At 48.5% G+C, this 27836-nt stretch overlaps 2 protein-coding genes across 2 annotated transcripts in view; both read right to left on the reverse strand.

Annotated features, from left to right (window-relative positions):
- Positions 1–5293, reverse strand: part of LOC139336172 (high mobility group nucleosome-binding domain-containing protein 5) — a 28518-nt gene extending 23225 nt beyond the window's left edge. Inside the window, exon 1 of the mRNA XM_070970122.1 lies at positions 5076–5293. The gene's annotated coding sequence lies outside the window, so the exon portion shown is untranslated. The remainder of the gene's footprint in view (positions 1–5075) is intronic.
- capns1b (calpain, small subunit 1 b) overlaps positions 1–27836 on the reverse strand; it is a 193456-nt gene that overhangs the window by 43910 nt on the left and 121710 nt on the right. The gene's annotated exons all lie outside the window — the stretch shown is intronic.

Here is a 27836-nt window from a genome sequence, read left to right on the forward strand (position 1 = left end):
CAGCCGAGTCCACCGTAGAGCTGCACCAACATGCAGTAATCTGTCACTGGTTCATGATAAAACATGTCCATCACTGTGTCCCAGAGCCCAGCGAGACGTCTTCCAGTCTCTTGTTTTGTCTGAGCAAAAGCTCAAACCCCAAAGACGTTCAGCTTCAGGTGTAACACAGACAGAAGCAGCAGCGTTCAGCAGTCAGCGAATGACGTCAAACATCCACATTCAGACAAAAGGCAGTCGATCAATCAGCCAATCACATCATGACCCCACAGATAAAGACCACACGACGGTTCACGCCCTGAAAGCTGCACCTCCTCACTGATCAAACACTGGACAGGTGGAGTTCCTGGAGTCTGAAGCGAGCTCAGCCTCACCGTCACCTCAACGTTTGTGACCTCCTGACCCCTCCAGGCCGGCAGCAGGGTTTTAGCCAACTGATCGAGCTGTCCTGAGGTGTCCGTGTGAGGACAGTGTGAACAAAAAGACACGAAACCCTTTGAGAATTTTCGGTTTGATGGCGTTATGACGCGTGTCCGCGGTGAACCTGTGCGTCAGCTTCAGTCTGTGAGCGTCTCATCACCAAATCTCCAAAACAGATTCAGGCGTTTCTGTTTCAGCATGAAACCACCTGACAAAGACCGGACGTCTCTCTCAGGAACGCCATCATGTCAGTGAGGTCGCTGCTACGCGGGAACGGATCGCAGACTGAAGCACAACGATGGCGTGTTTGACCGGCGGACGTGGCGCTCGCGGCGGGAGGTCACAGAACTCAAGCTAAAAACTGTCAGAGTGAGAAATCAGTGGAAGCTGATGGATGCTGAACGATCACCAGTGAAGGTGATCAATAAACTCCAACACGCAGCTTCCACGAAGCAAAGATGGCCTCCTCTGAAGCGCTCGGAAGAAAAACATTAACTTTCATCGAACCGCTTAAAGTCGAGACGCGTTGGTCTCTGAGTGTCACCTGTCGCCGTCAGTGACCTCAGAAATGGACAGTTGTCTTTGTCAATCCGTCTCGCTGTCTTTGCCTCATTGCTGCAGTGAAACCAGAAAGGCGACACCTTTGACCTCCTCCGGGCGGAGCCAGGATGGAGGCGGCCACACAGGCGGGACGGACTTCGGTGAACCTGCACAGGAATGTGTCTCCTCGCCGATTGGACGCGTCTGGGACGTCAGGAGCCGTCACGAGGTGCATGTGATGCGAACAGAACGCAGGAGGAAGCGAGCGCTCACCACAGAACAATTCGCTCCTTGTCTCGCCTCAGCAGACGCCATGTTGGATGTCTATGCAACCATTTTCCTCCATCTGCTCGTCTGATTTTTCGCGGTTAGCTGGCGTGAACGTGGTCGACGCCGAGTGAGCCCCTACCTCCTCCTCCTCCTCTTCATCACCACCCCTCGCCTGTTGTTTAGACCTCTAACGTCTCTCATCTTTGTCCTCCAGTTTATCCTTTTTCTCCTAATTTGCCTCCAGTTGGCTCGACTGTTCATCCACCCGTCCTCCATCTTTGTCCCCATAGTCCTTTCATCCACCTCCTCTCCTCCTCTTTTCCTCCTCTGCTGTCGTTTCTCTCATTTCATCCTCTTTTACTTCTTTTGTTTTTTGTCCATTCGTCCACTGCCTTTCAATGTGTCCTCCTTCGCCTCCTCTCTTGCCCGTTCACCTCAGTTTACCCCTGGTCCCCCTGACGTTGACCCATGTCCCCTTTCTTCTCTTCACCTCCTCTCTTTTCTTTCTCTCTGTTTTGCTCTCTGACATCACTTTCCGTCTTTGTCTTTTCTCCTTCCACTCGTCCGCCCTCCTCCTTTTACTGCTTTCCCTCCTCTTTAACTCACTGTCTTCCTTCCTCTTTCCTTTTGTCTCTTCCTCCTCTTCACCTCTCTCTTCATCTTACACCCCCTACACTTGTTTTTCCTCCATTCGTCTGTTCCTTTGTGTCTCTTGTCATGTCCCACATCTCTCCTAACCTTTAATTTGTCCTGACATCCTTCCATTGTCAGTCTTTGTCCCTCCTTTCTCTGCTCTCCTTTCTCTTCCCTTTAAATCCATCATCCCTCGTCTCCTGTCATGCTCTCGTCCTCTCATCTCCTTTTCATGGTTGTAATATCACACTCTTCTTCTCTTTTTCCCTTTATTCATCTTGTCTCTGTCTGCTTCACGTCTTTCCTGTCCTCCACTCATCTCCTCTTCCTTTGTTTGCCTTTTAGCCCTTTTGTTACGCTAACGCTGTCTTCACCTCCACAGTATGTGAGCTCAGTAGTTTGGGACGTGTCAAACTTGTTATTGACAAACTGAAGAAACCCAAACTGTCTTACAGCTGAACTCAGACGTGACGAGGACACACGTCTTTAGTCCAGCAGCTCTCACTGAAGTCATGAAGTCCCAGCAGTGGAGCGTGACGAAGTACTCGAGTACTAATACTCGACGTCATTCTTCCTCTGCTCGCTTAGTTTGGCGGCTCATCAAATTAAGATTCGACTTAGAAACATGTTTAAAAAATCAGTTATTGTTATTCTTTTGTTTCTAAATCTCCTGCAGTGTCTGTGTTGTGATGCGTTCAGGGTCCTGCGGCCTTCTCTCATCCTCATCATCATCACTTCGCTGAAGCCTTTTTTAGTGTTTGCAGCAGGATTCAGTTTGAGCTGGTAAAAGTGATAATTAACGTGTCTTCAATCACCTCGCGCTGCGGACGGTGATGTGGACAGATGTGTCTTCAGAGGACACGTTGGAGCTTTTGACCCTGGAAATGAACTCCTCTGCTTCCGTGCGGGGCTGAGGAGATGGATTATGAATGCTAAAAACTTCTCCATGACTCTCCTCTCTTCACCTTCACCTCCCATCGTCCATCTCTGTCTCTTTACTCCTTTCTTTTCTCCCCCCTCTCCTCCCATTTGTTTTATTTTTCCCTTTAAAACTCCCCCTCGTTGCTCCTCTCCTGTCATTTCTCGCCTCTTTTTCTCCCCCTCTCCCCTCCACCTCCTTTTGTTATGCTAAACGCCGCTTGTGAGCGCGAGACACACTCAGGCGCGTTTAAAGGAGGAGAAGAGCGCTCGAGCTCTTCTTATTCTTCTTTCTATTTTTTTTTTATATCCGTCAAAGCTCCAATAGCGTGCGCGCGCCGCGGACATGGAACATAATTCTAATGAGCAGGAGGGAGGAGGCGCGCTCCCGAGGCTCAGGAGGAGGAGGAGGAGGAGGAGGAGGAGGAGGAAGTCAGTCAGCCATCCAGCCGCGCGCATGCTCGAGACAGCAGGTGCCCGAGCCCCCGTTGAAGGAAAAAAGAAACAGTAATTTGCATTGCTAATGAGCTCCTCTGAGCCTCCTCCCCCTCCATTTTGGGGGGCAAAAAAAGCTTCTAATATGGCGACATGTTTTTATTCGTCTCCTCCTTTTCCCGTCCTCCCAAAAACACAAGAAACACCAAAGAAAAACAGTCTCTTCAGTCATTTTCTGCTCACCAAATGATGTTTGACACATTTCGCAGCAATAATAAACAGTTGTTTATGATAAACAGTTGTTTGTTGCTGCTAAACATCAGAGCAGAAACAAAAAGACGGAGAAGACTTTAAACGGCTGCAGCGGCTCAGACACTTTCCAAATGTTCATCATGTCAATTCAGCGCGTTTTCACCAGCAGCTCAAACAATGGACGGCTGCGCGAGACGCCGTGGGGGGACAAGTCAGACCCCCCCCCCCCCACCACCACCACCACCACCACCACCACCTCCACCACACATGGAGCCCCCAAAGAGCGCTAAATGATCGGCATCCGGAGGGATGCTGATACCAATAATCAATGGCGGTAAAAGAGCAGCGAGTGGAGGGCTTCGACACCGACCACAACAACAACAACAGCGCGGGGGGGCCACAGTGGCTCCATTGAGCAAAACAAGTGAAGCGCCAAATTCCCAACAAGCAGCCTCCTTGTCTATTGTGGGGGGAGAGGAGAGGCTGGATCCTCCTCCCTCCAGCCCGTCCTCACAGAGCACCGCAGCACCGACGATCAATAACGAGAATAACAATAACACTGATGATGATGAGGAGGAGGATGATGAGGATGATGTCCACGCTGTCGCACGCGGACGCCTGGCTGTGATTTCAGTCTGTCTGCCGCCATGTGCGTGCGTTTTTACACGCGCCTCATCGAAAATGGCTGAGACCCTCGCACCCCCCCACCCCACCCCCCGCCCCCTTTCAGCCTCTCTCTGCGCGCGCGTTGTATAATATTGTCTGCTTTATTGCCCTGTTGCTGTTGTTGTTATTGTTGTTATTATTGTCGTTGAGGCGCATAGACAACTTCACTCGGTATTATTGTGTGCACGCGCTGAACACACACACACGGGCGCGCGCAGAGGAACAGATGACAGACACACATGTCAGACGCACAGAGTTGAGGTCTAAACGCCCTGAGCGGAGCGGCGCGGCGCGCCGCGGCTCGGAGCGGCTCTCCGTCCCTGCAGGAGCGCCACAGACTCCCGCTCCGCGCGCCCTCCGCTGAGCTCCACACCGACACACAAACACGGACAGTGTCTGTGGATGCTCGTCTGTGTCCTCCTCCACAAGAAAGAAAGAGCCAGACAGCAGAGCGCAGCTACTGGATGACAAGCTGAACGCACCCCCCCCCCCCCCCCCCCCCCCCCTTTCTTTAAATTTTATTCATTTATTTTCCCACCTTCCTTCAGAAGCAGCCGGATCAACGGTTTTGGGGACACACCGCGCGCGGCGTCGCCAAACAACAGCCCCGCTCATTGTGCCCCTCCGCCACCGCCGCTCCGTCTCTTCACGCACAGCGGAGACCCCCCAACCATGACAAAACAAGCCCCTCTTACACGAGGACCCCCAGTCAGCATCACCGCCCCGCTCCTACTACGACTACGACCAGGTTAATGTGACCGTTAACGGCTAATTACCTGCCAGCTAATCGCCATTAAACGCATTCCCGCGACCTGTAGCCTCAAACTGAGAGCGGAGACAACGGTTAATGTGAGGGTGGAGGGGGGGATGAAAGGCGGAGATGAATGAAAACAGCAGCGACATGATGAGAGCAGAGAATAGAGAAATAAAAGAGCCAAACAAACCTCCTTTCGTGCGCGTAAATCCGTTTCCGAGCGCGTGGAGAGAAAGGTAATAAGCTTGTTGTGTTGGACGGGAAAAGACGCTGCTGGGGCTAAATCCGACCAACCATCCTCCCTCTCTCTCTCTCTCTCTCTCTCTCTCTCTCTTCTCTCTCTCTCTCTCTCTCACTGTGGCTATGTCTCTCTCTCACTGTCTGTCTCTCTCTCCCTCGCGCTCCCTCGCGCGTCTCTCTCTCTCTCTCTCTCTCTCAACCAATTGTGTGACACGGAATTGGCGCGAGGGGTCTCGCAGCGGGACGTTGGCAGGTCCGACGCGCGCGCCGCACACACACACATGTACTCACACGCACGAGCGCACGGGACGCCTTCCACCTCGTTCACTCCTCTGTGGTTGCCCATAGCAACGATGAAGACCACCACCCGCCCCGCCCCGCCCCTGGCCAGACCCCGCCGTCCCTAAATTTCACCCCCCAGCTGAGGGGCTCGGAGGAGAAGGGTCCTCGTGGGGGCTAATTTGCTCGCGGCTGCTACTGCGAACGGAACGTGACGCGCGAGAGCTCCTCATGTGAAAGATGAGCGAGAGACACAGACAAACAGAAGGAGAGAGAGCGCGCCCGTGGAGGCTGCTCCATTCACGTTTCAGGCATTGTTTTCAACCAGTGTGTGTGTGTGTGTGTGTGTGTGTGTGTGTGTGTGTGTGTGTGTGTGTGAAGGCAGGAGAACAATAGAGGTAAAGCATCAGGGTGAGGGGGAGGATGAGGAGGGGGGAGGGGAGGGGTGAGGAGGCCCCCTGCTCTCAAACATCAGGAGTGAAATGAAGGAGATGCAGAGACGCTCCGTCCACACTGAGCGTCTCACGCTGGTCCTCCATCCAGAGACCCGGATGTTCTCGCTCCTCAGCGTGCTCCGTCTCCATTAAACCTTCATCACCAGCAGAACACCTCTTCCTCACCTCTGAGTCCTCTTCACTCGTCCTAAACCGTCCCCGAGCCTCAGCGTCCTCTTCAGTCCTTAACCTGGTCTCTGATCTGAAGCTGTGACTCTTCTTCTTCTTCTTCTTCTTCTTCTTCTTCTTCTTCTTCTTCTTCTTCTTCTTCTTCTTCTTCTTCTCCCTCTGTGACAGTTTTGGTTTTACAGCGTCCTGAATGACTTTACAGCTTTATGATCCGTCTTACTTTGATACTTTGCACTTTCCGTCATGTGATGGAGGTTTTTATGAACACTGACCAACAGGAGACGTTGGCTGTTTTCCTGTTGCTCAGGTGTTTCAGTGTGGACAGAGGTCACACACACACACACACACACACACACACGCACACACACTTTAATCTTGTTTTGTGAATGGAGTCTCAGAGAGCGACGTGCTGACATCCTCCTCACATCAGAGACGCGTCGCTCAGTCTGACGATGAGTCCACACGACAGCCGGCGGCCTCCTTTTCTCCTCCTGCTGTTTCCTCTGCTCTCCCTTTCTCCTGCCTCTGCTCCTCTGAGGAGAGGAGAGGAGGAAATGAAACGTAGGAAGGAAGGGAGGAGAAGAAAGGAGGGAGAGAGAGCAGAGTGGAAGAGAGGAACAGGAAGCTGAGAGGAGATTTTCTCACCTGAGATCTCGACACCTGAACAGCTGAGTAACTTTCCAACCAGCAAACGATTGGCTGTTCAAACGTTTTCAGTCCTCAAGCTTCTGGAGCTGATCGACGACATTGTTCTTGTTGCTGCCGACGTGCCTTTGAGCACCAAAGCGATCAGTGGCCCACAGTTACAGGTGGTTCTCGTTCAGTTTCTGCCTCTGAAGTCACATCCTCTGCTGGCCAATAAAAACATCTCGATACGTGAAGGCGAGTCGAGCGACTTTTAGTGCGTTCACATTAAAACTCCGAGCAAAGAAAAACCTCCAGCTGTAATTCAGCGGCAGGAGTGCTGAGTCAGACCGTTTCTGCTCCACATCACCGCCGGACCGTCTGCAGATCTCCCCATATGCTCACCTAATGAGGCTTTGAGAGCAGGAACACACACACACACACACACACACACACACACACACACACACACACACACACACACACACACACACACACACAGTACGTTTTAGGTCTCAATCATAAAGTCAAACATCTCACAGGCTGGAGTTTCACCCAGCTGTACTTAAAAACCAGCTGAAACCAGTACACATCCTGGTCTTGTTGGGCCACGCTACGTCAGTCAATATGGAGGGCTTGAAAGACGTAGGACAGGGTCGTCTTCTGATTTAAAGAACATGAAATGCTTTCAGAACAATCGATTTAAAAGAGAGTTCTTCTAAAATAACCACGATCGGCTGTCGGCATGTTTAGGGAACGTGATCAAACCCCTCTGAGCTGTGAGGACGTGGTTCAGGACGCAGAGGTGAGACCTGGAGGGACAGACACACACCAGGCGGTAAACTGTGTCTGAGGTGTCCACAGACTGTGTCCCTGTCCAACGTGCAGCTCTCTGCCGCAGCGCCAATATTTCGAGTGATTGTTCACATCAGTGTTGTTTACTGTGATCCCTGCAGGGGCTGATGGGAGAGGAAGCAGCGACGGTTTGATGAAGGTTTGATGAAGAGGTGCACGTCCTTACTGGACCGTGAGTGAACCTCCAACAGGCCATCAAGGTGAGGCACATTTTACCTGTCCTGTCCAGACTTTACTGGCACAGATTTCTCAGTACAGCGGACATGTTTGAGGTGAAGCTGTCTCGTCCCGGTTGGGACTCTGTAATGTGTCCACGCTGGACCACACCTTCATCTGCATCACCTGAAGGTTCCTCTGTGTCTGCGCTCGTCTGTCGTGGTCCTGCTGACGTCCGCGGTGTGTTAAGCTAACTCTGTGTCCCTGCTGTGGGCTGATTCTGCGATGTAATTGGTCGTCTGTGCACGGTCAAGAAATGCGTCTCGTGGATGTGAACATGTCTCATTTTCTCAACAGTGTCTCTACTGTTTCTGTTACGCAGACATGGGACACATGGACGCCCGGTCATCACATTTCTGCAAACCACAGATTCAATGAGTTTGTACGCTTCAGATGCATCATAACAACTAGACGAGGAGCAGGGGGAGGAGCAGGGGGAGGAGCAGGGGGAGGTGGTGTGACAGCCAGCTGTCTGTTCAAGTCATGATTGAGGTGTTTTAAGGTGTCTTAAGCACAGCAACATAAAACTGAAATTAAAATATGAAGAAATGTGAAGTTTCAACATATCTATGGTTTGCAGAGACGCAGGATGCCAACCTTTATTCTGGCGGGAGGGTTGCACCTGGTCTTATGAAGCTGTCCCCGCTCCGTTTGTCCCTGTAGTTGAACCAGACTGTCCCACTTTGACCTCTCAATGGGAACTGGACCGTCCCACTTTGGCCCTGCAGTGGAAGCCAGATTATCGCTCTTTGGCCTTGTGGTGCAAACCAGACTAATGAGTGTGCTGTTCAAGGCTAATTAGCCTCCACAGCTGTAATTGCACGCACACACACACACACACACACACACACACACACATACACACACACACACACACACACACACACAAAGCTTCAGGCCAAAGTTGACAAACATGCCAACATGGTTTCATCTTTAATTCCTTCTTAAGTCTCCGTCTCTTTTCCTCTCTTTCCTCATCCCCTCATCCGCCTCTCTCTATGTACACCTCCGCCTTTATTTCCACCATCCCCCTCCCATAAAGACTGTCATCGCAGCTCACTCACCTCCCTCCCTCAGCCTCATTGGACTGCTGCAGCCTCTATTCTTTCATTTCTCCATCACTCCATCCCGCCGCTGTCTTAATGTGTGAAGACATCCTTTATGTGTCTGCTGCTGTGGACGCTGAATGAAAACACACACACAGGAAACCACACGTGCAAAGATCCATCCATCCACCAGTCTGATAAAACACACACACACACACACACACACACACACACACACACACACAAAAAAAAAATCCAAACACACACAGTCCAATGTCATCTGGATGTCACCAGACAGAGAGGTGTCTAGAGAGAGTCCTCTGCCTCTGGTGACAGCAGTGTGTGTGTGTGTGTGTGTGTGTGTGTGTGTGTGTGTGTGTGTGTGTGTGTGTGTGTGTGTGTGTGTGTGTGTGTGTGTGTGTGTGTGGCGCAAACAGTGACATGGTCAGAGGAAAAAACAAACAGAGGATGGAGAGAGACGGGAAAAAACAGCAGACAGAAGGAGAGACAGAAGAAGAAATGAGACAGAGAGACTGCCAGACAGCAAAGAGAGAGAGACACGGACAGCGAGAGGGACAGAGAGACAGACAGACAGAGAGAGAGAGAGAGAGTTTGCCCGAGGACAGAGTGACCAGCCTTGGCATGCCTGGCTAAAGCAGGGGCTGCTGGGTAATAAATAACAATCATTGGGGTGTCGGACAGACAGAGGAAAAGAAATGGACGCAGCAGACAGACAGAGAGGTGGAGACAGACAGACAGACAGACAGACAGACAGACAGACAGACAGACAGACAGACAGACAGATGTAGACAGAGAGAGGGACAGGTGGATGTGCTGCTCTGGTGAAGTCAGATGCTGAGGACAGTGACGGCGTCTTGGTTGATTGACAGTCAGGACTGGTTATTTGACGGGGATTCACAATGGTAGAGAAGGAGGTGACAGTGAGTGGGACTGCCAATGGCGCCGGGGCTGGTGGATGGGTGAGTTAGTAGATGGAGCTGAGTGACCGTTGTATGATGTCTCAGAGAGGCTTAGGGACTGAAAATGACCTTATAGGTGTTAGGGCTCATGGATGGTGATTGACAGGTTGGGTTGGGATGCTGAGAATCAGAGTGTGTGTGTTATGTGTGATGAACGGCTCTGAGGACAGTCTGCAGTGTTTGTTAGCAGCGCTGTGATTAGCAGGAAGTAACAGACTAAAAACACATTGAACAAGCTGGCTGCTAGCTCACTAGCCACAGCAGGCGCTAGCAGCTCATGAAAATGGAGCAAATTCATCATAATTTGACCTGATTTCTCTCAGCTGACAGGTAAAAAAGGGGAAATGTGAGCGATGCAGAGCTGAAGAAATACCAGCGACACGCTTCGATGTACCACAAAGAGCGACTGATGCGTGTCTGTGACTGAATTCCCAGAATTCACCGATAAATTCTCGACGTTTCTCCCTGAAATGGGAAAGAATAGGGTGCCACCTCTGCATTTAGGGCTTGGTTTGGGTTCAAAATCGACTTGGTTGGAGAAACATCTGCGGGTCAGACCAGTCGCTCTGTCCGGCAAACCAGCAGTGAGGATCATACCTGAAGCTCTGCTGCACGTTACATAAGACTGAAGAAAACCTCGTATCTCCGTCCTCCACTCTGTCCAAAGTGCTCTCGTCTCACAGCAGATAAAAGAATAATTCCTGTCTGTCCTCTCAGCTCTCATTCTTCTCGTTGTCTTCCTGAGGCTGCTCGGCCCTCAGCTGTCTGGATGCTGAAAACTTGCTTCCTTTGTTCCTTTATTCCATCTTTGTGCTGCTGAAACCCCTGAACGTCCCCCCTGGATAACAGACAGCAGTGCAGTCTCTTGTTTTCAGTATGTTTGTGTGTTGTGTCCAAAGTCCACTTTAATTCCAGCTTTACGAGACAGGAACCTGTCAGAAAACAGGCGTGCTGTCGCTGCGTGTCCTCCTGATTTGTTAGTCTGAGCATTGTGCGACATTAAAAATGTTTCCTCATGATGTTGATTGAAAAACTGAATTTGTGTCTCTCCAAATGTTTTTGCTCATGATTCACAGTTTAATGTTTAAACCTAATTTCTGTGAGTGTGTCGCCGTGGAGGACGGCCAACATGTGATGTGTGGCTGCTCACAGCCGTCAGACAAGAAGACGTCTGAGCGCCAGAGTGTGTGGACGCTTCAGGAAGAAACGATGAAGATTTGAATTCAGAGTTAAAGCTGAACTCTGTGAGTTTGTGAGGTTTAAAAAGTAAAACATCAAGTTTTTATGTAGAGTTTATTTGACTTTATGTGCATTCACAACATTCAGCCTTTGTGTGTCTCTTCATGCTAAGCTACATGGCTAAGTAGCATGTGTGTGTACTCATGAGTAAGCTTCAGTATATGTCAATGGTTAAGGAAGGCGTGTGTGTGTGTGTGTGTGTGTGTGTGTGTGTGTGTGTGTGTGTGTGTGTGTGTGTGAGCATGAGTGACTGTACATTCACGACATGAAGCCTTTGTGTGCCTCTTCATGCTAAGCTACATGGCTGAGTAAGCATGTGTATGTGTGTGTGTGTGTGTGTGTGTGTGTGTGTGTACTCAAGGGTAAGCTGCTCTATATGTCAATGGTGAAGGAAGGTGTGTGTGTGTGAGCACGTGTGTGTACTTGAGTGAAGGCTTATGTATATGTCAAGGGTTAAGGGAGATGTGTGTGTGTGCGCGTACATGAGTGTGTACATTCACAACATACAGCCTTTGTGTGTCTCATGCTACTCGACATGGGTGAGTAAGCATGGTGTGTGTGTGTGTGCGCGCGTGTGTGTGTGTGTGTGTGTGTGAGAATATGGTCATGTATATGTCAGGGGTTAGGTTGTGTGTGCATGTGTGTGTGCATGTGTGTGCGTGTGCATGTGTGTGTGCATGTGTGTGTGTCGTATCAGCCTCTTAGTGCTACCTGTCAAATTAATTTCCTGCTCATCCGTCCCCGCTTGCTTATTTCCAAACGTGTGGCATGCTCGTATGGCGGCATGCATCTCCGTAAGCCAATCAGGATGCAGTTAAGAGCCCCTGTTGGTAGCAAGCAGCTCTGTGATTGGTTGAGGTCAGCGGGCTATAAGCGGAGGAGTTTATCTGGGATTAACTTCGATATCTAATCAATGTTGACTGGTGGAATAAGAGATAGAGATGGGAGGAGGAGGACGAGAAAAGGAGGAGGAAAGAGGAGGAGGAAAAGGATGTAAGGAAGAGAGGTGTGTGTGTGTGTGTGTGTGTGTGTGTGTGTGTGTGTGTGTGTGTGTGTGTGTGTGTGTGTGTGTGTGTGTGTGTGTGATACAGAGAGAGAATAAGTCAAGCCTGAAGGCAAATAAAAGAACATGAAAAGTATGTGCAGCAGAGGAGGAGAGAGGGAGAAGAAGGTGTGAAAGGATGGGAGATGGGAGAGGAGGAGGAGGAGGAGGAGGAGCTGCAGAGGAAGTGGGAGATGGACTTAAGGGAGAGAGGAGGAAGAGAAATGAGAGAGAAAGTAAAAGTGGGCAGCAGAAGAAGAGGAGAAAAGAACAGATAGATGATGAGGAGGGGAGGAGGAAGGGGGGAAGAAAGGATGAAGAGGAAGGAAGTAGAGAGGGAAGAGAAGCCAGAGGACAGCAAGAAAAGAAAGCAGCACAGGGAGGGAAGAGGAGGAGGAGAGGAAGACTAGATAAAGTAAGAAAGTTTAGTGTGAACAGAAATTAGATGGGGAGGTGGGGAGTTAGAGGAGGAGGAGAAAGAGCAAGTATGAGAGAAGAAGGAGAGGAAGGAGAATAGGAAGGACCAGAGGTGGAAGAAGGAGAAGAAGGAGAAGAGCTGGAAGAAGAAAGTGATAAAAGAGGAAAAGTAGACAGGACCAGGAAAAGAGAGGAAAAGAAGAAAGGGGATGAGGAGTGAGAAGGAGAGACAGAAAAAGGGAGAACAGGGGAAAAGATGGAGGAGAAATAAGAGCAGGTAAAGATAAGGAACTGCAGGGAAGTGAAGAGAAAAGCAGTAAAAAAAGTAGAGGAGGAAATCAGAAAAAGGATGGAGGAGAGCAAGGGGAGGAAAACAGAGGGATGGAGGAGCACAGGGGAAGAGAGGAGGAGCAGGTCTCCTTTCAGTGGGTGTGCTCTGAGGCATGTCAGCGTCCTCCACCCCCAAACATCCCACAACCCCCCACTCACATGAATTAAAGGCTGTTCGGTGTGTGTGTGTGTGTGTGTGTGTGTGTGTGTCATTGTCACCCTGAGCCATTCGCTGGAACTAAAGACCACCACAAAACAAAAGTATGACTCATCACACACACACACACATACACACACGCACACACAAAGAGATGGTGAGGCTGGGGCAGCAGGAGGAGGAGGAGGAGGAGGAGGAGGAGGAGGAGGAGGAGGAGGCGGAGGCGGAGGAGGAGGAGGAGGAGGAGGAGGAGCAGCAGCAGACTTTGGTTTGGTGAACTTTGAGCCATTAAAACCTTCATCAGGACGGATCCATCAGGCCTTCATTATGATCGCTTTGATCGAGTGATGACGAGCTCTGCGTGTTCAGAGAACTGGAGTTACATCCAGGTAACCAGGTCCAAGATAACTAATGTTGTGACTTCAACGGCTTTAGCTCTGCTACCTAACGGAGGAGGTGCACATCAGCTCCTGCAGCGACATGCTGAGCTGAACCTTGACCCCTCGAAGAAGAATTAAAAATCCACATTTATGCAGGTTTTCATAGTTTTTTTGACAATAAAGGCTGAAGGTGGACTGGTCAGACCACCTGTGGCTGAGCTGAGTGCAGCATCACGCCCTCGTGCTTCCTGTTTGTCTGTGCTGTCAGAAGTTCCTCTAAAAGCCGCCGCAGTGATTTAGTGTTGCACTTTCTATAAACATAAAGTTGGGGGACTTGCGAGCGAGATTGTAAAAGAATGGCGAAAATTGCAGCAGCCCGGTCTGAAGGATCCTAAATTTACAGTTTCCCTCCCGATCAGAGCCGGAGGAGAGAGCGACTGCTTCCCAAAGCCGTAAACTTGTTTCTGTGCGAGGCGTTCAGTCCGATAAGCCTCCAAAAACAAGCAGGACTTTCTCTGCATTTCGTCTTCGTTCATATTCCAGGCAGCGACAGTGAAGCAGCATAAATCAAACGTTGGCTTTCTCATTCCCACTAATTTGTCCTTAAAGTCACTCGCGTCTCCTTCCATCAGATGTTATTTTTAATAACACTTAATACGACGAACTGTGCTTTATTTCAGTGAAACCGGTTGAATCTGATCTGGAGAGAGAGACGGAGGGACAGGGAGAGGGAGAAGACAGATGAGACAGAGGAGAGAGGACTGTGCTGACACGTCCTGTCTAATGAGAATGAGCGAGAGAGGCTGAAAGACACAGGGAGCAGAGAGAGAGAGAGAGAGTCATATATTAACATTTAGAGTTTAAGCGTCATGGAGCTTAATAGTCTCTCGCTCCCTCTCTCTCTTCCTCTCTTTAGTCCATTTGGGTAACTGTTCTCTCCACGCCACATTAATCTGTGTAATTAGGTTTGAGGCTAGTTTTACCTCCTTTCCTCTCCTCTCCTCTCCTCTCCTCTCCTCTCCTCTCCTCTCCTCTCCTCTCCTCTCCTCTCCTCTCTTTCATATTTACTCCCACCTGCTCTTTCTCATCCATCCTCTCACTACCTTCCTAAATCCCCCCTTTTCTTTTCTCCACCGCTGACTTCCTTTTCTTTATCCTCGTCTTTCTATCAACTCCAGCCTCACTTTCTTTCTGTAAATCTCCCCCCTCGCTGAACCTGGGAGGCCTTGTTTAATTATTCATGTTAGAAAGAAAGACAGAGTCTACAGCTCTGCCAAGCTGCACACAGCTAAATGCTAATGTTAGCATGCTCACAGTGACAATGCTAACACGCTGACGTTCGGCAGGTGTGAAGTTTAGCATGGGCACCTTCCTGTTTTACAGCGTTAGCATGCTAACTAGCACTAAACACACCGAACAGTGCAGCTGATATGTCCTGATGATGGCGCTGGAGGGAATCTGAGGGGCTGAATCAGAGCTAACACCTACAGACTGTCGACACACATGGCTGCAGGTCTGTGATGTCACCATCGTCGCCATCTTTGCCAACCAGCTAAGATTGATAGGGCAAGAGAAACAGCCTCTTTAAACCATAAACTTGGATTAAATGGTGAGTTTGAGATTAATACGGGGCGTCATGTGTCATTAATGTAGTTAGATGATGTGAAATCAGTTTTAGCTGCCTGCTGGAATAAATGGATTGTTTCCAGTGACTGAAGGTTTGGAGAAAAGTCCCCAGTTCAGATTTAGGACACTGCGACCGAAGCCCTCAGCTGGCTGCACCATTTTGTCATGGTAGTTCGGTAAGACCACGAGGACGGTCGCTCATGGTGTCTCATGACCTTTGTGTCTTTCAGCCCGCAGGCTCTCGGTTATTTTTCGCTCTGGAGGAACGTTTGCTGACGAGACTCTGGACAGACCGTCTCCTCAGGTCCATGTGGACACGATAAACTAACACTTAAGAAGCATGACGGGGACGGGAAAAAGTTATTGGATCACTCTGAACATACTGTTTGTCCACATGTCCGTCTCTCTTTCTCTCCACGTCTCATTGTCTCATCTGTCTTTCTGCATATCTGTCTGTCCTGTTTCTCTCTCTGTGTTGCTGATTCATGGCAGAGCTGCAGGCGCTGACATGACAGTCAGTCTGGTAGCACTCAGACACAAGTCCTGCTGGCTGTGTGTGTGTGTGTGTGTGCGCATGTGTGTGTGTGTGTGTGTGTGTGTGTGTGCGCGCATGTGTGTGTGTGTGTGTGTGTGTGTGTGTGTGTGTGTGTGTGTGTGTGTGTGTTTCATCTGTGCTGACTGGCCCTGTCTGCTGTCCTTCTCCTCTTTGGGTCACATCCCCAAACAGCCTGTGAACCTCAGCCGAGGACAAACCAGGACAGTTACAGACAGAAAATAGGCGTCTTTTCCTGTTGTTTGTCCTGATGTAAACAAACCTCAGGAAGCATCATACAACATTTATGAGCAGTTAGCTGTTGTGCAGTGTTAGTCTGTGTTTCAGGAGACCGTAGCCGGGTCTGGTTCTGGTCTCTAAAAGACAAAATAAGCTTTAACATTTGTACAAATAAAAAAGACAACAGAGAGGTACGCATGAACGCTAAAAGCTAACGACGTTAACGATAACATGAGGGTTGGTTGGTTCACATCCCTGCACAGGTATTCCAGACGCGGTCGGCCCTGGGTCCGTCTCAGACAGCCCCGTAAGAATTTGAGGATGGACAAGGAGAACTGTGTCAGATGTGGAGATGTGGTAGAAAATGGATGTCTGGACACTGTCTCTCAGTGTGTTTGTGTTTTAAATGTTGGATGAGTCAATGGTTAAAGAAGCACCAGCTACAGTGAGATGATTCGATGAAGACGTGCAGGCGACAGGCTCTGGCTGAGGTTTGGGTGGACGCACACAGCTTCAGCTTCAGAAGAAGTGATTCCAGATTAACAGACAGCACCTTACATTCAATCTCATCCAATCATTCATGGTTCAGTTTCCTGGAGGAGAGAAGCTTCAGGACTGCAGTCGCTTGAGGACAGAGGAAGATAAATGTGGGTGTCGTCTGCATAAGTACTGTGGCTCATCTTATATTTTGGTCTAATGAGGCCTCGTGGATGCATGTACATATTAAATATGAAGATCAAGGGTTGATTGAGGACCCCTCACCCCTCACCCCTCACTGCTCAGACGCATCATTACTAACTGAGACAAAGTACTTCCTGTCCTGAAGACTTGTCCCCCTTCAGCCTGACAGCCCAGTCGTACTGGTCTGTTTTCCAGGAGCATCATCTGGTCGACTGTGTCAAAAGCAGCACTGAGATCTAATAATGACGCCTACACGTTGTTAACATGGGACAACAATTATGACAGAACAGAGCGCCTGTTCATTCTCTCTCTCTCTGCTCTGACAAAGCCTCTCTCGCCCCGTCTCTCGACCCCTCCCTCCACTCCCTCTCTCCATAATCCCATTATGTGAAGCAGTGACCTGTCCATGTCAATCTGTGTTGTTGTCATGCCAACCTCCCGCCACGGGCTGGCCCCTGGGCACTCGGCCAATGGGAGCCTTCCCTGCTGATTAGCCGGCAGTGATCTTGTTAAGTGGCTCCGCCCACTCCAGTGACGGGCAGGTGGAGGAGGGGACGCACAGAAAAGAAGGATTTTCAGGTGACGTAACACACCTTCTGGCGGCCATGTTGGAGGTCCTGATTGGGCCTCAGCTGAAATGAGCAGCCAGAGGTGACTTCTGTCTGTATCTACGGGGAGCTGATCATTTCATCATTGATCCATCTGATCCATCATCTCTGAGATCTGATTGATTTTAGGACTTTTTCGTTGTTTGAAGTGTGTGTTGAGAGAATGAGATCGTGTTTGCTGAGCTGTCGGTTGTGTTTCCTCTTCTGCTGGTCTTGTGTTTTGTTGCATCACTCAGCCTTTTATCCATCAATTAATTGACTGTTTTCCATTGATTTTGAATTAATTGCTGGACTGGCCTCTGAGCTTCACTGATGTCCTCCTGGATCACAGTCTGTGTTGGTTTGTGTTCCCACTGCAGAATGTCTTCCATACGCTGTCCACTGTGGCTTGATCCCAACCAGAGTGAATCTGATTGGAACAGCACCTCCAGATTTGACCTGAGACTCGGGACCATGTCCTCCTCAGAGTCCAGCTGAGCTGCTGATGTCAGCAAATACTTTGCTGTCCCTCTTACAAATTCAGCGTGTTGTGTTCTAATGTTCTCAGGAGTTTGGACTCCCGACTTCAAATCGACGAGGATATGAGTTCAAACATTATATTACATTTTAAAAACCAAACCTGAACTGGACCCAAGCCTGAAGGTGATGGACCAACACTCCATGAAGACCTGGTAGCAGAGGTTGGACCTGGTCTTAACTGTCCTCCAGCTCAGCCTTGTAGTTTGGACGAACTACTCAACTTCTTTATCGTTGATGTTGTGCTTCAGTCCAACTTATCAGACACTGCAGGTGTTCTCATGGACAAACACCTGGTCACCTGTGTCTGGACATAATGAAACAGTAAATACATCAAACAAACCTTTAACCTGCAGGGACCAATCAGAGCCGTCAGAAAGCCCTACAGACCTTCCTAACAGCGTTTGTAATGCGCCACAGTCCATCTGAAGGATCTTCCTCTCAGGTGGGCTTGAAGGCAGAGAGAGTAGAGACGGGATGCTCAGTGTTTCTCAGCGACGTTTTAACCTGAACCATTTAACACCTGCTTTGCCAGTGACCCAACACTGCAAGCTTAGACTGAGCAAATCACCCATAATGCATGTTTAAGTGTAACCTCTGCTCCTGCTTAATCCCCTAACATTGCATTACATTTGACCTCTGTCAGTAAGGACATTTGATACAGTCCAGCGTTGTGCTCCACCTGTCTCCACCTGTCTCCACATTAGCAGATCAGAACTTCCTCCAAACCTCGATCAACACGACGTCGTCACTTGACAGTGATATATATTATATTGCTTTATATTTCATTATTTTCACTGCCAATTGAATTTGAGACCAGTTCAAATCTGAACCCTGTAAGAGGAAATTGAATTTGACAGACTTGATGTTTTCTCATCAGCACAGATACAGATTTTTATTAGTCTGCTGGTCAGCAGCCAAAGGGTTTGAGGTTTGTCCAAGTCCAACTCTAAACAAAGGACACGAGGGGACACATAGGCCAGCGTTTGTTGGAACTACTCCTGTGAGGTCGGCATCATGTATCATCACTGCTGGATCACACTGTGATGATGATGAGGATCGTTTTTAGTGTCTGAATTAATGATTTCAAGCAAGATGGATCGTCAGTTACATCTCAAGCGTCGGACCCTCATCCTGTCAGGAAGCTGATCAACCAATCGGTTTGTTGACGCTGAGGTGTGCATCAGGTGTTCAGATTGGGGAGGCGTGCTCTCCTGCTGTCATCTACAACCTGTCGTTGCTTTCTCTGTTTGTCTGCAGAGACATTTCCACGCACAGTGTATAAAATAAGGATAATTCATTTTATTTCATTTTTTGTGGCTGTGACGACGTCGCTCATCTCCAGCAACGTTCAAGTCTCTGCCGAGATGATTTTCATACAAATGAAGTGAAAGCAGTTTATCTTTCCTAAGCTTTTATCCTGACTTAGCGTCCTCTCCCGTCTTTATCCTCCGCTGCTGGAAACTCTGATCCCGGCTCACCTTCACTCCTCACCTCCTCACCCCCTCACCCCTGCAGGTCAGTAAAGAGCTTGTGTGTATGCGTCCAGTCCTGCAGTGCCTCGCTGGCTCTAACCCTCGCTCTGGAGGGGGTCACTGTCTGCTATAAATGGCTCTGGCTGCGCTAAGCTTGGCACAGGGCTGAGGCTGAGTTTAGCAGGGAGGGATGGAGGCCTGAAGATGTCGGAAAAACAGCAGCCTGAGTACTCGTGTTTTGGCTGTGAGGGCTCTCAAAATGCCTCTAATAGTCCCAGAACCAGCAGCAGAGTGGAGTCCAAATGATCTATAATCAGGTTTGGTAGTTTCTGCTGTGTTGATGTAGATCTCTGTGTGTCAGAAGCTGAGTGGATACAAGGTGAGATAACAGACGGAGGAAAGGTGTGTTTCTTGAGGTGGTCGTTCATTGGTAGAGCATCGTGCTGCTGGTCGGTGCTGCTGTTTGAGTCTGTTCAGGTCCAACACATTTTGGATTCTGACTATATTAATGACGTTATGTGCGTTTTCCACAGATCTGTTTTGTGTTGGTCAAAACCTTTGACCTCTGCTTTACTCTACAGACAGATGCTAATTTTTCAACTTGTTTCATTCACATGAATTTGAATACTGGAGCGCGTCTGCAGTCTGTGTTTATCCACTGAAAGAAGCCAATGCACTGCCCTCAGCAACATCCTCATACCTGAACTACAGACCTGCCTGCTTCTCAGTGACTTCCAAAACAACAGGAAGTAAATGACCGTTTTCCAAAAGGACATGCAGCATACGCCCGTTTGAGAGTATAAGTTCAGTTATAAGAAAAGTTCAGTTACGTACATCAGTTAACTTACAGTGTGTACTCGACATACAGTCAGTGTAAGTTAAGTAAGTCAGCCATGACTTCAGACGTCACGCAGGACACAAACAGGGTCCATCCACCCCGCCCTCCTCCACAAGAGGACTTTCTTGCTCTTTATTCTGCGTCACCTGACTTCCTCCTTTGCTCCCGTCATAATCATTACTTCCAGAGGAGGTCGCAGCTTAACAAATGTAAAGATGGGTTGTAAAAACGAGCTTGCGTGCGTCTTGCTGTCGTCTGTGTACATTTGGTGAGTAAAACTACTTCAGGAAAGTATTTCACACTTAAGCTGAAACACGTGGAACCTGTAACACCTGATTACATCTCCAGTCAACCTGCATCTGGTTGCACTGACTCTAATATTCACTTTACATTCAGTCTGGAAACACTTTAACTGCAAAGCTTCAGTAAACAGTTCCTGTCCTTGATACTCTGATCGTAGTACAGAGTACATAATACACATGCAGTTACTCAGTGGGTAGTGCTGTCACCTCAGCTGTGATACAGGCCACTGTTCACCAGCTTCTCGTCCAGTGCATGCTGGGATTGGCTTCACCTCCTGTAAGTGTAAAGAGGGCAGGCAGGAACACTGATTGCTGCGTGGACGGATTAAATTGCCCAAATGCAGCTTGTGCTTTCCTCAGCACATTCGATCTTGAACAAGACATCAGTAGTTACCTGCCGAGAACTCAAACAGGGACACGGCAGAGCTCATAACTCCACATCTACTGCTGCAGTGTCCTCAAGCCAGCTGAACACCGCCGGATGACTGTCGATGATGATGTTGTGCAAAGTAAACAGTCAGTTAGCTCACCAGCAGTCAGCTGTACACATCAGACCAAAGGCCACTGCAGGCTAATCACCGCCTGATACGCTGCCACTGACTGGACAGCAGGGCGGATTTAGAGGCCAAACCGGGATGGTCCACTGAGCCTGAACGGTGACGCGTCATGCTGTCAGAGAAACCTGCCTGGAAAGGAAAACGTGTAGTTTAGCAGCGACTTAACCTACACAGCGTCAGTAGCAAATGAAGTGGGTTAAAGCATGCAAAGCTGTCCCTGTGCTCCTGTAAGATCACTCATAACTGATTTAAAGACGCCATACGCTTCACTTTGAGGCTTTGTTTTAGCTCTTTTTGTCGCTGAGCTGATTTGAAGCTGTCAGCATTTTCAGAAGGAAACACTTGAATTGGCTCAGGTTAAGACTCAGCATTACATGACCTCTGCATCCCACAAACCGACGTAAAGACATGAATACGACAGAGAAATGTGGTAAACCTGCTCTGAGCGTGGACAGCTGCTCGCTCTCTGTAACTCACTTAAGACATCAGCCTCACCCTAAACTCACTTATCAGGACCGCGGCCGCTAATTCGAGTCAGGCTAACCACACTCACATAATAAAGACCGTGTCAGATAAAAACCTCGTGTCGCCACACAAAACTCCAGAAAGATGCAACCCACACAAACGAGGAACATTTGGAGCTAGACCGTTGAATGTCGAATTATGCTCATTTAGGCTGATATTAATATATGAGCTTACGAGGTTTTCACACTGGAGCGGACATGCTAACCTATGCTAACAGTGACTCCACTGAAGGGACTCTAACGTTGGTCCGGCAGTCAGAAACAGTGCTGCACATCAAGTCCAAAGCTGTGAAATGTCCCTGTAACGCCGGTGCTGACAGCCTGTGTGCGTTCAGAGCGAGTGGAGCCACAGGTTTGACCTGGACGGGGTCAGACCGACCAATCAGCTGCCTCTCCTGACGCGGTGCAGGACGGCCGCCTCACGGCTTCAGACCGAGGACACAGATTCATTCTACACTGTCGCTCCAGCTCCTACTGAGATCTGTCCCAGAGAGACAGACCTACTGCTGAGTGTACAGAACACACACACACACACACACACACACACACACACACACACACACACACACACACACACACACACACACACACACACAGCTTTCATCTCAGAGTGTGAGCTCTATATTCTGTTCAACTGGGACAGTGAGGTCTTAACTAGTCTGGCCTAAAAACACTGTTTTCTCTCTTTCTCAGCTCCTCTTCATCTCTGAAGCTGTGCTCCAAGTGTGTTACACGCTCGGGTGTGTGTGTGTGTGTGTGTGTGTGTGTGTGTGTGTGTGTGTGTGTGTGTGTGTGTGTGTGTGTGTGTGTGTGCTCCTGTCGTAACACTTTGGATTCATGCTGAAAACTGAGGACATTTTGGCAAAGTGTCAGCGAGATGAAGGTCAAAGCTCCATTCTGAGCGCTCTGTGCTGAGAAACACATCCTGTTAGACCGGAGAGTAAACGCTTTCTCTCTTTCAGCTGTTTTTGGTCTCCACCTGCTGCTGAGGGAAACATTTGGCTCTTTAGCTGCTGAATGCTGAAGTTCACCAAGTGATCGACGGCTTTGTGCAGCTTCTTCTCTGAAAACGACGCGATGAGAGCGAAGCAGAACAGTGAAGTTTATGTCCTGATGCAGAAACAACGAGCTGAAAGTCACGATAGAGACGAGACGAGACGAGACGAGACGAGACGAGACGAGACGAGACGAGACGAGACGAGACGAGACGAGCTGCAGGTTCAGCTGACCTCGACCAGAGATGCCAACTTCCTCCTTTGCATGTTATTATAAAAATATGAGCTATCAGCACTTTCCATGACATAATTTACATTTATAGAATATGTATATAATTATCTATATCTCTATTTTATCAACTATTTGTAACATATTTCAGCTGCTCTGTCTTTTCAACACACAAACTGCAGCATTTTCAGGCTGAATGATAAACTGTGTGTGTGTGTGTGTGTGTGTGTGTGTGTGTGTGTGTGTGTGTGTGTGTGTGTGTGTGTGTGTGTGTGTGTGTGTGTGTGTGTGTGTGCTTGGTGTCCCTGGAGTGCACTCCACCAGTCAATAGAGAGCATAATGTTGTCAGTTTACCCATAATGCCCCAGGGGCCTGGTGGTTGAGTGAGCTCATTGCGGTTTGACTCTCTGAGTGGACACTTGGGATGAGACGCACACACACACATGCACACGCGCACACACACACGTGATGGTGGTTTATATGTTTTCAGCTGAAGCCTCAGACAAAGACAAAAACGTGATGCTGATATTTGATGAATATTTGATTTCAAGCTGCTTTAAACAACACTGAGGAGAAGAACCTTTGTTTTTCACTGATTCAGGGGTTCTTTATCTTCTCAGAGGTTTGTTCCACTTATCTTTAGACACTTTGGAGAAAAGACATTTTTAGTGAACAAGGTGAACTGAACATTTTCAGTAATGTGAACATATTGTGAAAGCGAGGGCGTTTTTTTGCAAAACTGTTTCTTTTGTGGTGACATGAGGACATTTTAGTGAAGTGAGGACAATTTGATAAATTGGCCATGTTTTAACAAAGTAAGTACATTTTCTCAAAGTCAGGAAATCTGCTGAAACTCTTATTTTGCATATTGAGGACGTGTTGACGCGAGGACATGCTGAAGTGAGGACATGCTGAAGTGAGGACATGCTGAAGTGAAGACATGTTGAAGTGAGGACATGTTGACATGAGGACATGTTGACATGAGGACATGCTAACATGAGGACATGTTGAAGTGAGGACATGCTGAAGTGAAGACATGTTGAAGTGAGGACATGTTGACATGAGGACATGTTGACATGAGGACATGCTAACATGAGGACATGTTGAAGTGAGGACATGCTGACATGAGGACATGCTGAGGTGAGGACATGCTGACGTGAGGACATGCTGGCTGATGGAGATATTGGTGGATTGGAGACGCCGGTCCAGATCCGATCCTTCTGTCTGCTGATTGGACGGTCGGTGAGAGCGGCTGCCATGACACACAGCTGTGGTTGTTTCGAGCACCTGTTCCTGTAAGTCATCACTGTACCTGCGAGACACCAGGTGAGATCGTCTCAATCATCGTTATCAAACGTCAGACGGACGATCGGCGATTCAGACTCTCTGTGACTCTCTGACTGCCTCGCAGTTCAGGATCCAGAGAGAAGATCGTTCATGGGAAAAGTTCTACAGACACAAAAAGTCAAAATGAGCTTTTTGAGCTCTGAACTCTGAGCTCGTCAATCAATCACACGACTGCGACGTGGAAGTTATGGATTCACAATATTTGCTCATCAATAAGAGAACGCAGCGTCATTTTTCAGTGGTGAGGTGACCAGAACGCCGGCGACTGGTTTTCTTCTTCTTCTTTGAGCTTTATGAGCAGTTGGCGAACAGCTTCTTCTTCTTCTGCGTTTGTTGAAGCTTTGCATACGACAGCCTGCAGCGCCTCCCTCTCAGGAAGCTGCGCTCTGTGGAGCCCAGTTCATCTGATCCAGACCAGTTCATCTGATCCAGACCAGTTCATCTGATCCAAACCAGTTCATCTGATCCAGACCAGTTCATCTGATCCAAACCAGTTCATCTGATCCAAACCAGTTCATCTCATCCAAACCAGTTCATCTGATCCAAACCAGTTCATCTGATCCAAACCAGTTCATCTCATCCAAACCAGTTCATCTCATCCAAACCAGTTCATCTGATCCAAACCAGTTCATCTGATCCAAACCAGTTCATCTCATCCAAACCAGTTCATCTCATCCAAACCAGTTCATCTGATCCAGACCAGTTCATCTGATCCAAACCAGTTCATCTGATCCAGACCAGTTCATCTGATCCAGACCAGTTCATCTGATCCAGACCAGTTCATCTGATCCAGACCAGTTCATCTGTTTCAAACCAGTTCATCTGATCCAAACCAGTTCATCTGATCCAAACCAGTTCATCTGATCCAGACCAGTTTATCTGATCCAGACCAGTTCATCTCATCCAAACCAGTTCATCTGATCCAGACCAGTTTATCTGATCCAGACCAGTTCATCTCATCCAAACCAGTTCATCTCATCCAAACCAGTTCATCTGATCCAGACCAGTTCATCTGATCCAAACCAGTTCATCTGATCCAGACCAGTTCATCTGATCCAGACCAGTTCATCTGATCCAGACCAGTTCATCTGATCCAGACCAGTTCATCTGATCCAGACCAGTTCATCTGTTTCAAACCAGTTCATCTGATCCAAACCAGTTCATCTGATCCAAACCAGTTCATCTGATCCAGACCAGTTTATCTGATCCAGACCAGTTCATCTCATCCAAACCAGTTCATCTGATCCAGACCAGTTTATCTGATCCAGACCAGTTCATCTCATCCAAACCAGTTCATCTCATCCAAACCAGTTCATCTGATCCAGACCAGTTTATCTGATCCAAACCAGTCGATGGAAATGTGACAAATTCCCATTTTCTTTTGTTTCTTTTGAAGTGAATATTTCACCTTCGTCTCTGAGAAGTCGCTGTTGAGGAGCGACGAAACAAATCAAAGCTGCAGCACAAACAGGATGTTTCACTGACTTCATTCACAAACTGATCCAAACTCCTGAAGACAAACGTGGAGAAAACCAGAATCGATCATCAATAATCAAACTGACTCTCTGAGTTCATGTGTTCATCTCCTTCATCCAGTCATGTGTTCACAAAGCGGTGACCATCCTCTATGAAGCCGGTCATGATGCTCAGACGTGCGGTCTGTCGTGTTTGTCCTTCACCGTCCTCCACCTCTGGACATGTCCTGAGGTCCCAGCCTGTCCTCATTTATCTGTCTGTCTTGACTTTTTCATTTTCAGTCTGTTTTTTAATTCCTGTTCAAAGTCTCAGAGGAGGCCTTTTTCTTTCTTTCTTTCTTTCTTTCTTTCTTTCTTTCTTTCTTTCTTTCTTTCTTTCCGATTGGAAACCCTGAAGATTGCAAAGACTCCAGCCGCATCAGGCTGAATTCTGGGAAATGTGGATAGAAAAAGCTGTGCCGCGTCTCGGCCATATTTCCATTCGACGTCGCAGCTGAAGGCGTCATAAAGCTTCATTCAGATCCACAGACACACAACGTAAAACCACCTTTCACCACCATTCAGTGTTTTTCTAAATTGCACCAAACTTGAGATGAAGACGGAGGTTTTCAGAGGTTTAAGCGGCGACGCGCAGCCGTTAGCTTCCAGCAGCAGCTCCTTAAATATTCCGCTCAGTCTTCTCTTGTATTGATCGCTTCAGAGCATCATTTTAAATAATTAAGTAGCAAAAACACCCAAACATCTTCCTCTTTTTATGCTCCGGATGCAGCACGTCGCTTTTAATTTCCAAAAAACATCAGTTTCCTGTCACACGCACGCACTCACGCACACACACACACCCTCAGCTTCCTGTCTCAGCTGGGTGTGTGTAGGTGTGTGTGTGTAATGTGTGTTGACTTGGCGGTGAACCAGACTCCATCACACACAGCCGGTTGGTCGGCCAGTCGGTCCTGTCAGTGCGGGCTCCAATCCAAAGCCATTAGCCGGGGAACATCCCGACTTTATCCTGCGCTACACACACACACACACACACACACACACCTGTGCCCTCCCACAGATGGGTGCAGGTAATGCCGTGTTAATTGGTGTGTTTATAGGCTGAGGGCTATTATTAACCAGTTGGTGGATGCTTTTATCTGCATTAAAGCTCTCAGGAAAGTGATCAGCGTTCGTATCATTAGGGAGCTGAACCTCGCTAACGTTAGCATGCAGCAGCAGGACGTGGAGGTCAGCGCGGCGTCCTCTCACGTTATCGGACAGTTGGAAGTCGTCATCCAGCTGAAATACGCACAGATTATAGTCTCAGATCTGACATCGTTTCAGCCAAGACGAGACGTTCATTATTTATCTACAGCGTGAGATTTAATGTTTGTTCCTTGAGAGGCAGCGAGTCATCAGTGTTTGCACTGTTAGCTAAAGTTAGCCATTCTGGCGGTCAGCTCGGCAGTTTAACGTGGAAGAGCTACGGGAGAAAAACGCTGTGCGGCTGAGGAGAAACGCCATCGTGAGACCAATCGAGTCGACATATGAAAACAGATAAATGTGAAAAAGCTGATTCAAAGCAGACGACAGCTGATTGGTTGCATTTCTCAGCTTTTACCTGCGTGCAGCCAAAGCCCGCTCAAACGTGACTGGTCAATACTTCCAGGACTACACGTGGAAATCCAAAATGTTGAGATCAGCTCGTCACTGAATCATCATTGCTGTCCGGTGTCAAAGCTTTACGCTTAACGCTTCACCTCACGCAGCACACCTCCGTCATCTGGGACGAGGAGTGTTTTCATCGTTAATGAGGGTTAACGAGGGCGTCAGGTGACTGCTGTGAGTCTGAGCTCTGACCTGCAGAGATAACGTTCAGGCTGTAGTGTTTGAGGCAGAGGAAAACCTCTTCCTCGTAATCCAAACATATTAAATACTACGTTTGTACACCGGCGAGTCTTTTTATTGCACACAAACAGGAATATTGTTTCTGTTTCCATAAGTTGATCCTCTGCTTAATGTCTGACTGTGGCTTTCATTTGGGACTGTGAAACGCAGAGTGTGTGTTTGGGACGATAAAATTAAATAGAAGGTCTTTTAAGGACGTGGAAATGTGGAGAATATGGCCGCCCAGGACAGCAATTTGGATGGTTCATTAGTTCTAGAGATCAGGGAGTGTGTGTCCAGCCTGAAGCCACACACTGAGTCTGCATCTGCACGACCAACACACATTATACAACCCCTATACACTCCTAAGGGGGGGGGGGGTTATATACAGAGAGCAGCCAGCTCTTCTGTGTCTGCCAGCGAACGGACTAACTCCATTACATGTTAATTAAATCAATAGCACGTCTCTATCTGACATCAATTTTCTTTAAATTCCACTGAAATCTCTGTGTACGTTTTAAATCACATTAACTGCAGCCGCCGCCGCCACCGCGCTCGCTCACGGCCGCTGCTGGATATAAATCAAATCAACGCAATAATTCAGTGTGGCGCCGATTTTCTTCTTCACGTCAGTTGAGGCGAAGACGTGGAGAGTTTGTTGAAGCTCAGCTCAGGTCTTTAATCAGGACCGGACAGGACGTCAAACTGCTGT

This window comes from Chaetodon trifascialis, chromosome 9, assembly GCF_039877785.1.
Source record: "Chaetodon trifascialis isolate fChaTrf1 chromosome 9, fChaTrf1.hap1, whole genome shotgun sequence".
In the NCBI taxonomy this organism is placed as follows: Eukaryota; Metazoa; Chordata; class Actinopteri; order Chaetodontiformes; family Chaetodontidae; genus Chaetodon; species Chaetodon trifascialis.